Source organism: Rutidosis leptorrhynchoides, chromosome 2 (assembly GCF_046630445.1).
Source record: "Rutidosis leptorrhynchoides isolate AG116_Rl617_1_P2 chromosome 2, CSIRO_AGI_Rlap_v1, whole genome shotgun sequence".
Classification (NCBI taxonomy): Eukaryota; Viridiplantae; Streptophyta; class Magnoliopsida; order Asterales; family Asteraceae; genus Rutidosis; species Rutidosis leptorrhynchoides.
Genome location: NC_092334.1, coordinates 460,892,151 through 460,904,836, shown reverse-complemented (window position 1 = coordinate 460,904,836; position 12,686 = coordinate 460,892,151).

Genomic DNA, 12,686 nt, shown 5'->3' with positions numbered 1-12,686 from the left:
GTGACCATAACGGGTGCGAAAAGCAGTTTTCAGAACATCAGATTCTTTAACACACAGTTGATGATAACCGGAACGAAGATCGATCTTAGAATAAATGGACGAACCTTGAAGCTGATCGAACAGATCATAAATTCTTGGAAGAGGGTAACGATGCTTAACAAGCTTGTTCAACTCGCGATGATCAGTACACAATCGGAACGAACCATCTTTCTCCTTAACAAACAATACAGGAGCTCCCCAAGGGGACGAATTGGGATGAATAAAATATAGTTGCAACAATGAAGGAAGAAATATATAGAGTAGTCACTTCGGTGGCATAGATATATAAGGCAATTTTCTCAAGGGAGATAACGAGGATCATGGACTTCAAAGTAAATTTTCATTACATTTCCAAAAGGAAGACGTACGAAAGGTGTGATATTTCAACGAGAGTGTACTTCCTTGTACAATGAGCGAGGAAATCTAGGATTCATCCATATTCTTAAATTTATGTGCGGATGAAAAGAACGCGAATCACGGGTTATAAAGAACGGCTGGCTCCAGGTGAGATGAATCTCTCAAAATAATTTCGTGCACCTCAAACTATTGAATCCTAGGATTGATGTTTACGAGGGTGTTGCGGTTGACAGCGAATATTGAGAGTAGAAACTCCTCAAACGGTCTAGTGTAATATATATCCATGATACCCACTATAACAACAGTTGGGGTAGAAACCCACCTAGCACCTTTTCTACAATAGGGTGACCACCGAATGCACCCCAGAAAATTGATTTATCGGTCCGCGTTTCGGCCATGTCCAATCATAATAGGGGAAAAAAATTTTTGAGCGCAAAGACTTTCCTTCAAATTTTGTAAAACCGGAATCCAAAGTGGTGTAAGAGTTTCTATCTATGAACTTAAGGGTAAGTTTCATCCTTAAACGGAGGATGAGAAGAACTGTGATCCAAACACTCTGTAGGGTAATGCAAAAATTTAATAAAATCAATCAAAGGAGTTTTGAAAAAGCTTTAAACGTTTGATGTGACAACATAAACGGAACGAAGTTCTTAGTAAACTTAGAAGTATGTACAACGTGTACCATTTTACGTAAATCAATTTGAGTTAACTAAACAACTCAACAAGAGTGGTTTTTAAAATAATTTTGAAGGTATAATTTAGTGTATAATAGCCAAAATAGGCAAGGGTAAATTAGTCCATTTGAATTCATACGTACATATATGATTTTATAAATAGTATACATGACAAAATATTTCATTACTTCTATTCGCCCATAAATCTCGTGAGAACCGCCCAATTGCACAAATGTGTAAAAATTTTAATGAAAAGCAGGGTATCCGCATTACAGAGGTTACGAGTTGAAGTAAGATCGTTAAAGCTCGGGTGATGGACTTGAATCGTCTTGCGACATCTAATCAATAAATGCTACGAGGTCATGAAAACCAATGAGTTAAATATTGTTTTGACTATTATCAGGACATAAGTCCTTGGGCCAAAACTCTTCACGTGCGAAGCTGTCACTAACAAGCGAGTTATGAATGATAAAACATAGGGTAAGTAGTTCGGTTAAGACGAGTCTCTCGTATATCAACAAATAAGATAATGAGTATCTTCCTTACTCATGTAACAACGTTAGAATTTCCGAATGAGTGGTGTATAAATTTTCTCTGACTCGCTTTCTATTCCTCATGTCACAATATTGGGACTTTTTATGAATTAACGTAATATAATCACGTTGGCCTGACGCCATTATATTTCACTAACTCATAGTTCCATTCCAATATCACTACATAAGGTCAGGACACGTGGTCAACCTCGAATTTCAACACAATTTCCCTAAAACAATTTCTTAACAATGTGCTAAGGATAGCACAAGAGACAAAGACATCGAAAGTAATGAATAGGAGTAACGATGACATAAAAATGTCTTCGAAGTACCAAGAATCTCTAAAAGTAAGAATGACGTTTTCCGTTTCAACAACCAAAGCACATAGGCACAACGGCACAAATGCACGTAATATAACAAAAATGTTATATACCTAAACATAATAGTTGACATTGAAATGCCGAGCATTTAGAAGTCAAGAATGACATCTCGCGTAATATAACTCAAACGTTATATACATAACCATAATAGATGACATAGAAATGCCGAGAATTCTAGAACACGTAATGTAACTTAAACGTTATATCAATAAACACTAATTATGACATAGAAATGTCGAGAATTCCAGAAGTCAAGAATGACACCCCCTCGGTTTCACTAACCGAGGTGTTCCTTTAAAAGATGAACTCGCATGAGTCGGAGAATACGTTTAAATCGGAATGGGAGTTCCTCCCGGATTCAGAACATAATAGAAATGTATGTATGATAACAATATACATACCAACACGACACAAATAATCACATATAATAATATATAATAGGCCGGGCTGTAGACTAGACTCACTAATGCACCCTATTGACTCGGGTAACGACATCAATGCATCCTAATTCCCTACAACCAGAGCTCTGATACCAACTGTGACGACTCCGTCAAAACACTTAACGGCTCCATCACTTGGTCCCACAGCTTGATCGAAACTCTATATGAATTTTATAAAACAACCTTGCATTCTTTATTTAAAAATGATTTCCTATAAAGAAAATCTACTAAATTGTATAAGTTTAGAAAAACTATACATAAATACTTTAACCAAATGTTGACCAAACAAAGTCAACAACATCCACTTTTTAATGTAACAAAATAGAATGCAAGTTAATGTTTAACAAAAGCTGCCATCATAAATATGCAGACCCTCTAAGCACAGCGGAAGCAGTCAATCATAAACCTGAGAATAAAACATGCGAGTAACTGTCAACAAAAATGTTGAGTGAATTATAGGTTTAATATTGCAAACAATATTTAATTTAAACAATAAAAATTTATGTTTGAAAACATAAAACTCCTTTTAAACCACCAAATTATATGCTAGAAAACATATAATAAAACATTATTCCATTTTCCGTGAGCCACCTGGTAACCACTTAACCCTTTATTTACCCTTGCCAAACACAATAAATAATATACACCGAACAAGTGTATCTACAACAAAATACGAAGTACTAAACATTCCGATAACAAATTGCTAGCGCGACTAGCTCGAAATGGGGTTGTCAAACCCAATAGATCTATCCGTAGGATTCGCGTTCACCAGTAGAAACCAGTGATTACAGTTACCAGACTAGGGAATATTTTTGTTAAACCCACAATGAATAATTTAAACCAACTTCCACTTGTGTCCAAAATATAAAATAAATTGCATGTATTCTCATCCCAAAAGATTTAAAATAGAAAAATTGGACTATAACTCACCTTAATAGCAACTGAAGAAATCTCACAAACAAGCGAACAGCAAATAAAGTAAAGTGATCAAGAAAGATCACAACGCCGACCTATAAATAAAGCAGGTCGATATAAATAACTAACTTAGGTCAAGTCTTAGTATGATAGCTATTGTACATGTTGCAAGTAGACATAGAACAATACTCAACATGCATCGGTTTGATCGAAACAGCGTACGGACACACACTTTCTATTTTTAGAAAGTTCCTATTTTTAGCAGGTTTCCATTTTTGGAAAGTTTCTATTTTAGGAAAGTTTCTATTTTTGGAAAGTTTATATTTTTGGAAAGTTTCTATTTTTGGAAAGTTTCCAAATTTAGAAAGTTTCTATTTTTAGAAAGTTTTAAGTTAGGAAAGTTTCCTTATTTAGAAAGTCAACAGAAGTCAACTGAAAGTCAAAGTCAACTCAAAAGTCAACCTTGGTCAAACATAGTCAACATTAATTTTAAAAGTGTAAAGTATAATAATAACATAAGTTATAATGTTAGTTAAAGTTAAATATGTATAATTATGTCATAACATAAGTTTAATAAAATTAAAATGAATTACTAAAGTTAACATAAGTTGAAATGATATAATTAATATAACATAAGTATTTAATTAATTAATTAAATATTAGTCATAATATAAGTATTATTCATTAATAATAAATTTTAAATTATATCATAAGTATTATTAATTAATAATGAATTACTAATCATATCATAAGTTTCTAATTATAATCATTAAATCATAAGTATTTAATAATTAAATTATAATTAAATAATAACTAAGCCTTATAATAATTAAATAATTAATTAATCCTTATTATAAGTCTTATTTAATACTTATCATAAGTATTTTCCATTAATAATGAAAGTATTATTAATCACAAGTTTAATTAAAATGTTAATTAAATCATAAGTATTAATTAAATGATATAATAAATATATATCATAAGTCTTAAATAATAATAATAATAATTACTTTTTATATCATAAGTAATTAAATGATAATGAAATCCATTATTTATATCATAATTTTAATAATAAATCCCAAGTTTTAAATCAAAAGTTCATCGGGTCGTATCCTGAGCCCCGGGTGTCGGTTTTCGGCGAGCTTTACATATATCTCCGCCTAAGAAAATCACCTGATACTTTGGTACACTCAAGAACATACCATGAACAGCCCACAAGTCGTTATATACAGCCAATACACTACTTGGAACTTCAATTCAATCAAAAACGTGTTTTAGACGTAACGGGTGATACGTGGCTCGGATTGAGATGACCCGAACATGAAAGTTCGCCCCACCATCAGTACTAACACACTAACACACCCTAAAGTCACCAAATATGGTCACAAATTCGGACCAAACCTGGTTCATACCAAAATCACATTTCAATCTTAACAAAATACCACTTTGCTCGTATCTAGGGCTCCGGGAATCGAAACGACATGAATCCGGAGTCTAAAATTAATGTCTTGATGAGAGGAACTCATTTATATACTTTATTTTATGATAAACATCAGTTACAATATCAGAAACACACGAAAAAGCTGCTGTCCCAATTTTATCAAACCGAAAAAATATGCAATCGAGCAATTCTACGCATACATTCAACAATACAATAACATATTATCATCATACTATCAATATAACATGTAAAAACAGAAAAATAATTGAAAAATTGAAAATCTAGGGTTAGGGTTTATACCCTAATCAACAATCAAGTAATATGAACGCGTAGAGATCGTTGTGTAGAATCTGAATATGTGAATTATTTCTTGATCCAAGTATTATTTGATGAAGATGATGATGGATTATGGTGGTGGTGGTGATGGCTAGGGAGGGAGAAGAGGAGAGAGCACCAAATGAATTTTAGGGTTGATAAAATTAGGAATAAAATGTGAAAATGAGGAGAATTGCAAAAATGAAAGGGGTATACCCCCTCCCCATGGTGTGTCCGTCCAAAATCAATGGGGTGGGCCCCATTTCTGGGCCAAATTGATGCTAAGATAAATTGCTTGTGGCCCGGATGCCCGAACGAAGCCCTAAACGCGAAAACACCGCTACGCGATTGATTTTTCGGAGAGATAACAAATACGCGACGAATAAAATATATAAACACTATATATGATCATATGACATTAAAATATCATATTTAAAATAATTAGGACTTAAAAATCCCAAAAGCTCGACCGTTCGTTTGAAAACCGAAAAGATTCGCCGGATAGAAATCCGCGACACGTAGAAACGTACAATTAAAGATATGAATACAAATATTCATATAACACATAATAATTAATATATTATTACAAAAATAATAATATAGGTCATAGAAATGACGTGGCACGAAAAATAATTAACGGTCGTTAAATAATTAACGGCAAAAGATAACGGAAAAAGTAGGGTCGTTACAGTACAGATATTGTATATCAAATTCTATCGGCTCGTAATGCTTGAATCTAAACATAGAATGGTTAGCTTACATAGAGGTAAATATATTTTGAAAATAATGTCTAAAAGTATATCCACCATCACGGGCCGTCCTTGTCTTTAAGGGAGAAAACCTATGGATGATTTGAGCATCCAAAGTAATTATGAAGTCAACAAGCATCTGCATAAAGTTCAAGTCAAGTTTCAACAAGATGAAAACAATATTCTAATGTTCAAAGATGAAGAATTCAAGTCAAGAAGAAAGATAATGAGGAGAGTTCCCATAATTAAAGAAGATATGTTCTCAAATCTCAAATCATTCATAGTGTGCCGCTCTCACGTGGCTTGGATTGTTGATCCAGGGGTTCACATTGAACTGCCGAGCATCCTTGTGCCTGTGATATAAGATATACCCATTAAAATAAGAAGCGAGAAATATATTTATATATATGTACTCTAAGTTATGCTATTACAGATGAAAAGCATGGGGTTTATAGCATTTGTGTATGCACATATCAGAATATTCAAAATACTATGAGATCTACCCGAACCATCTAAATTGAAGGTATAGGTAGAGGTAGAAGCCCAAGGCTAACAGGAATATTCAAAATACTGTGAGAGTACCTCCTGATCAATTAGATCAAAAGTATGTGCTAGTGATAACGGACAGCATCTGGACTTTAGTGCTCAATTGACTACCTGATACATCGTGCGATCTCAAATGAGGACTGATTCTATGATCTAATCTAGCATAGCAATATGTTAAAGTAATTAATCAACGTGATCATCAAAATGTCTATGAGGAAAGAATATGAAAGCTTAATGTGGCTTGATATCTATAATCAGAGTTTTAATCTGTAGGTACTTTATCCTAAGAATTGAACGATGATGAATTACTAGTATAGTTTAGTATTGATTCCATGTATAGATCAACATCTCACAAAAATATGTGATTTTGTTTTCATTAAAATGTTTGTTAGTAGTTAAGTGTAATTGCATCTACTTTTCATACATGCATTCATACTATGAAAAATACAAAAATATTTTTAGTGTCTTTTAGCATAAATTTTTGAAAATCCAAAAATATTTTCCGTCTTATTTATTTTTTGATTACTCATGTGAATTCAAATTGACGTATCAAACTGTAGCTAAAGGTTTGTTTGAAAAGTTAAAGTGTTTTGAAAATGTTTAAACAATTTATTTTGAATGTTTGTAAAGAATGTTGTGTCAAAATGGTTAAACCAGTGTGTGTTTGAACTAAATGTTTGATATAACCAACATTTTGTCAAAATTGATATACGTACAAGCCATGTTAACCACAAGAAGAAGTTAAATTTGGAGCTTCTGGAGTTCTGATGAAGTGAAGGAATGGCGTACATGAAAGGAAGGAATAAAGCTGCTTAATTAATCATCTTAATAATCATAATGTTTATGTTGTAAAGAAACGAGAGATTGATTATGTCTAACGTGTACATGTTTATATATGTCATCGTACTTTGTGATGTTTACATGTGCATGTTATGAAGCTTTCGAAAGACGTAGAAGTTAATGTGGGGTAATCAGAATAGTCTGATTATTCATGGGCCAAACAATGTCAAATCATAATATTCCGCTGCTTCTAAGAAGATTTAAAGAGATTGAAGAACCTGAAGTCACAACAGTCATAAGTTAGGGTTAATCTGATGACTGGTGAGCTTTGAAGATTGCTGAGTAGAAGTCTCCGAGTATCAAAAGAGAATTTACTCAATGGTTCAACAAGTTGTATTTCTTGGAAATTGTATCGACTTGCGATTATCATTGGAATATGACAAGGATAAAGATGAAGATAGAAGATATGTGCCATATAAGAGAGTTTATTGGTGCATAAGGAAAATCAAGTGAAGCTGAAAGTAACGCCACATCCAAGGGGGAGTATATTGATCCTCAAGAGAGTTTGCTGGTGTACGAATTCGAGTAAGAAAGAATGTTGATAGAACTAGGTCCTAGGGGGAGTTTGTTGGTGCATATTTTAAGTCCCCAGTTCTATCAACCGGGCCAAATAAAAGCTAGACGGGTATGTCCATCAAGACGAGTATATAAGGAGGATGTATGCTTCATTTGTAGGTTAATCTTCAATCCAACCCTAATCGTTCCTGCCGTTTCTCTCCATCAAGAGCAGATCCGGAAAACCCACAAGTCGAATTAACGACTCTAGGCTTTGATCTAATCAATCATTCTTGATTGGTTCTACTAAATCAACACCCGAATGTCACGAATTCGCTAGAACATCGATCCGAATATCCGAATAGCTCCAACAGCAATAAATCTTGATCGTATATTGCAATAAGGGTTAAAGTCGTCTACGGTCTACCATCGGTGGTATCCTCTTTCTCATTTTTGTGAGGAAATTGATGGCACCATGGCGTCTTCTTGAATGTATTTGGGGTTACTTCTTGCCCGAACGGACTAAGACGGAATTACGTGGGTCCAAAATTGTTTTCTTTTATCTTCTATGTTTAATAAATGTATTATTGATATTTGACAACGTGGGATCAAGAAAGTTCATTTTCTAAATCATTGGATGACACTATAAGTTTTAGTCAGTATTATTAAAGAAGTATTGATGTCACACTGAATTGACTGTTTAGTCTATTACAGCGATGTAGACTCTAAAAACGGATTTTAAAACAAACGTAAAGTCGATCTAGAGGCGGAAAACACTAAAACAAGTTTAATCGAATAAACTTAGACCTTAGGGATCGATAAATCAAACCTACAAGAGATTATATCGATGCCTAGAGTAGTTATTCGGTTGGATACGTTTATGATCGACTTCAGACGATAAAACACGGATAAAGTATGTGTAGGGTGTGTAACCTCACAAAGAAACCCGTAACCCATATATATAGCATACTGCAGTGACCATCGGTCAATGGTCTAGGACCCTCGGCCGATGGTCACCTACCATCGGCTGATGGTCTCTAACAGTTAGCCGACATTCACCATGATAATTGATTAAACATTAACGAATCACAACGAGTATCCAAACATCAAAGTAGATACTATTACAATAATGTTCGATTATCGATGACTGAAATAAACACACGTAACAAATAGAACTAGAGATTTACATTTATGCACCAACAAACACATTATTCTTTGGTACAAAAAATTAAAGTAATATAACCCACTATGGTGCAAATTTTGAGGGTTGTAGATTTGTAAACAAAAAGTTGAAGAAAAAAATCATGTTGTAGGGGGATCCTCACTTTTGGTGGCATGATGTCACCAAATGCAACGTGCATGGTCGAAATGTGACAAATGTGATCGAGCAGTTTTGGATCTGGAGAATTAGGGGGATCGTGTTTGGCGACATGATGTCACCATATGTGACATTTTGCGTGGACTGAAAATCAGCAGTTTTTGTTTCCTTATTTTGTACTCTCTATAAATTAATCCCTTGACCTCTTGTAATCCAAACACCTCTGAAAATTATCAATAAAAACACCCATGTAGATCGTGGATAAGTTTGAGGGTTCAGATATTGGCTTTCGAAAGATGCAGATCGAAATCAAAAGGGTTTATATCAGTTAACCATTAACTGGTAATAAACCTCAGGATATAAAGCAGAGGGATTGGAATTTTTTGGATAGGAAGGCACTTGGTGTAGTCCAACTTTATCTGACCAAGATCGTCCCCTACAACATGGTAGGGGAAACCACGACTAAAGGAGTGTTGTCTACTGTTGAGATTATGGTGTGCAGTTAGAACAAATGAAATCAAGAACAGAGATCCCGATCCCAATGGGATTTTACTGATCCAAGTGGGATAATTTGTGTGGATGTGAACAGAAATCCTGATCCCAATGGGATTTTAGTTGATCAAAGTGAGATCGGCATGACTTGGAGGCCAAGTTGAAAATATGCATTTTGGGGTTTTTTGTGGAATTGGATTTGTTTTCTAGCTTATAGGTTTCCTGCATAATGTAACCCTAAACTCATGTAATTGTGTGCAAAATAATTAAGAAATATCTCTGTTTTGCGCTCGTGGACTAAACCCTTCCCCACTCCAATGAAGTTGGGATATAATCACGTTAAATTCTTACCCCATTTATCAGTTATTCATCATTTTATGCTTTAATTAATTCGTTTATTGTCATGGGTTTGTGATTGCAGTAAATCACATGTCTTGTTGGGTCCTCACTATTCCTAACAAGTGGTATCAGAGTTTTAAGGTTTGAAGATCGAGCACGATGGCAAATTAAAAGCACAGTATTCAATATGATGATGATTCGGTTATGAACAGGTGAACAAATGACGAATCTAGGGTCTTGTTTGCAACATGTATCATGATCAAGAGATTTTTGTTTAGGTTGTTCGTGATAAGCTCAGTTAGTACAGACTTTACACTTAAGAGTTGATCGGTAAGGATTTGTGATAAGGTAACCCTGCCAAGTTGCGTTATGACGATGGTTTTTTCATGGTGGAAATAAAGTTGGTCATCAGATCGATTAGTTTTGTTGTAAGAGAGATTTTCAGTAGATCCGGGAGTTGGATCTGAATTCTTGTTCCTCGCTATCCCGTGAAGGAACGATCGAGCTAAATTCGATTATTCATGCGCAGCTGTAGGAGAAAGTTCATTACGGGTTCGTTAAGCATCAGATCTATTTCATATTAGGATTATATATGGATGACACATGGATCTACATGAGAAAAAAATCCGCGAAGATCAGACTGTTGGATTTTCATATATGATTTTCGAATTTGCTACAGTCTCATGATGAATGTTTCGGGTTTGATGATGCGAGAACAATACGGTTTGTCTTGTGAAACTTCGGGCGATGCCAGATGGATTTTCGGGGATGTTGGTTTGTTACGGGAGCTCAGGAGGGTGGTTTTCTCTCGGGTATAGAGCGATTGGGTAACGAACGGGACGCATCAGTTTGGAAATCGACGGTGAGAGTTATCAAGGAAGTTTAGTGGTTGCGGGTTTTGAAACGAGATGACCAAAGATTTTTGGTCAGACATTTCAGGGTTCGTAGAATATGTGGGCGGGTTAGAGCTTCTTCTCACTAAGGAAATTTGTTTTCGAAGGGTTTCAGATCGTACACGTTGATCGGTGCTAGGGTTGGTGTAACACCAGCCATTTTTTTCATAATCACAGCGAAAACATATATTACATTATATATTACATTACAAACAATAACTAAGTAATTAACTTAAACCATAATTATTACATTAATCCAGGTGTTACGTTATTACAAAAACCTTAATACATAAACAGTATCAAAATACAGTCATCAGAGTTAGCTATGTCAAACAGATCTATCAGACAAGCTTCTCCAAAAATCCTAGTGTTATATAGCCTAACTTGCAAGGGAGGAGATGTGAGGGTTAGCACAAGACTAAGTGAATGGAAACATCCTAACAACAATAAACATCTAGCACCAAGCTAAGTACAATTGCATGACACAACAATTAGACAACCAATACGGTAACAAAAGGACCAGTGGCTTATACAATCCTACAACTACTAGTTGATCGGGCTAGAGTTCACATATAGTTCCTGTTACTGGCTCCTTCGTATAGTAATCCGGACGCAGGGGATGTGTCATTCAAACTATACTACACGAATAGTAACACTTGAACCCAACCACACTAATCATAGTTGACCTCTTGTCCAACTACACAAATCATAGCCGGTTGTCGAGCTACTTAAATCATAGTGGACAATACCAATGTGTGCGTAATCATCACAATCAACATAGTATATCATATACTATCAAATCAGGTCATACATGGCATTACAACAGTAGCATAAGCCGCTACTACATACATATAACAGTTAAGATAGTCCCGCTCACCTGATAAACAGTAAGAACTCAGAAGTCTAATGTTACTGAGCCTTCTCTCTGCCCTTATCACCAAAAGATAACACAAACAGAGTCAATATAGTGTTCGAAACATAAATTAGACACACAGACATCACAACGTCTTAAAAAATAGCAATTAATGAAACACACTCTGTCGATGCCCATCCGTACGGTTACAGCTCATCCATCCGGATTCAAGCCCCATCCGTACATATTGGAACTCCATCCCTACGATTACCTGGATTTGAATCCGTAACGATTACCTGGATTTGAATCCGTATGGTTACAAGACTCATCAGTATGGATCCAGTCTGCATCTGTACAAATCAAGTTCATCGGCAACAGCAGCAAGTTTTCGAGCTAATTCACCCAAAATCTCGTTTTTGCATTGTTTTGACACTAAATCTTGTACAGGATACACATAGACACTATATGTAAACATTTTGTAACATCTATTGGTGTTTACAACAACTTTGAATGCAACTAATGATCCAAAATACTCTTTTGTACAGAACCTAACAAAACTACACATTTCACTTTGAATTTACACATGAAATCAGTTTTTAAATACCTTAGAATGTTACTGAAATCACAATACACGATTAACACCTTTAAAATGAGATCAAAACCACAAGATTTGGGATTAGGGTTTGTGAGATATTAGTTCTGTATGTGTGTGTGAGGTTAAACTTTCTAAAAATGGAAATAAAGAGGAAGCAGAAGCATATAAGGCTAGAAGGGTTTCTTTAGGTGAAGGAAACCTATTCTTTGTATACATGGGTATTTACCATTTATCTAAAAAAAATTCACATCATTAAACGGCCCTAAAGAGATCCAAATCCAACAAACAAATATGTTATGTGGCACTTGTCACAAAACACATTTAACTGAAGATTCAATAATTATAATCATATAATTGCAAAATTACTAATATTAATAATTTAATACAAGACAATGGTAAAATGGTCATTTACAGTTAGGCCCAATTTGAGGTTGTTACAGTTGGTTGATGGTCAGTTCAACAACTCGAGCGG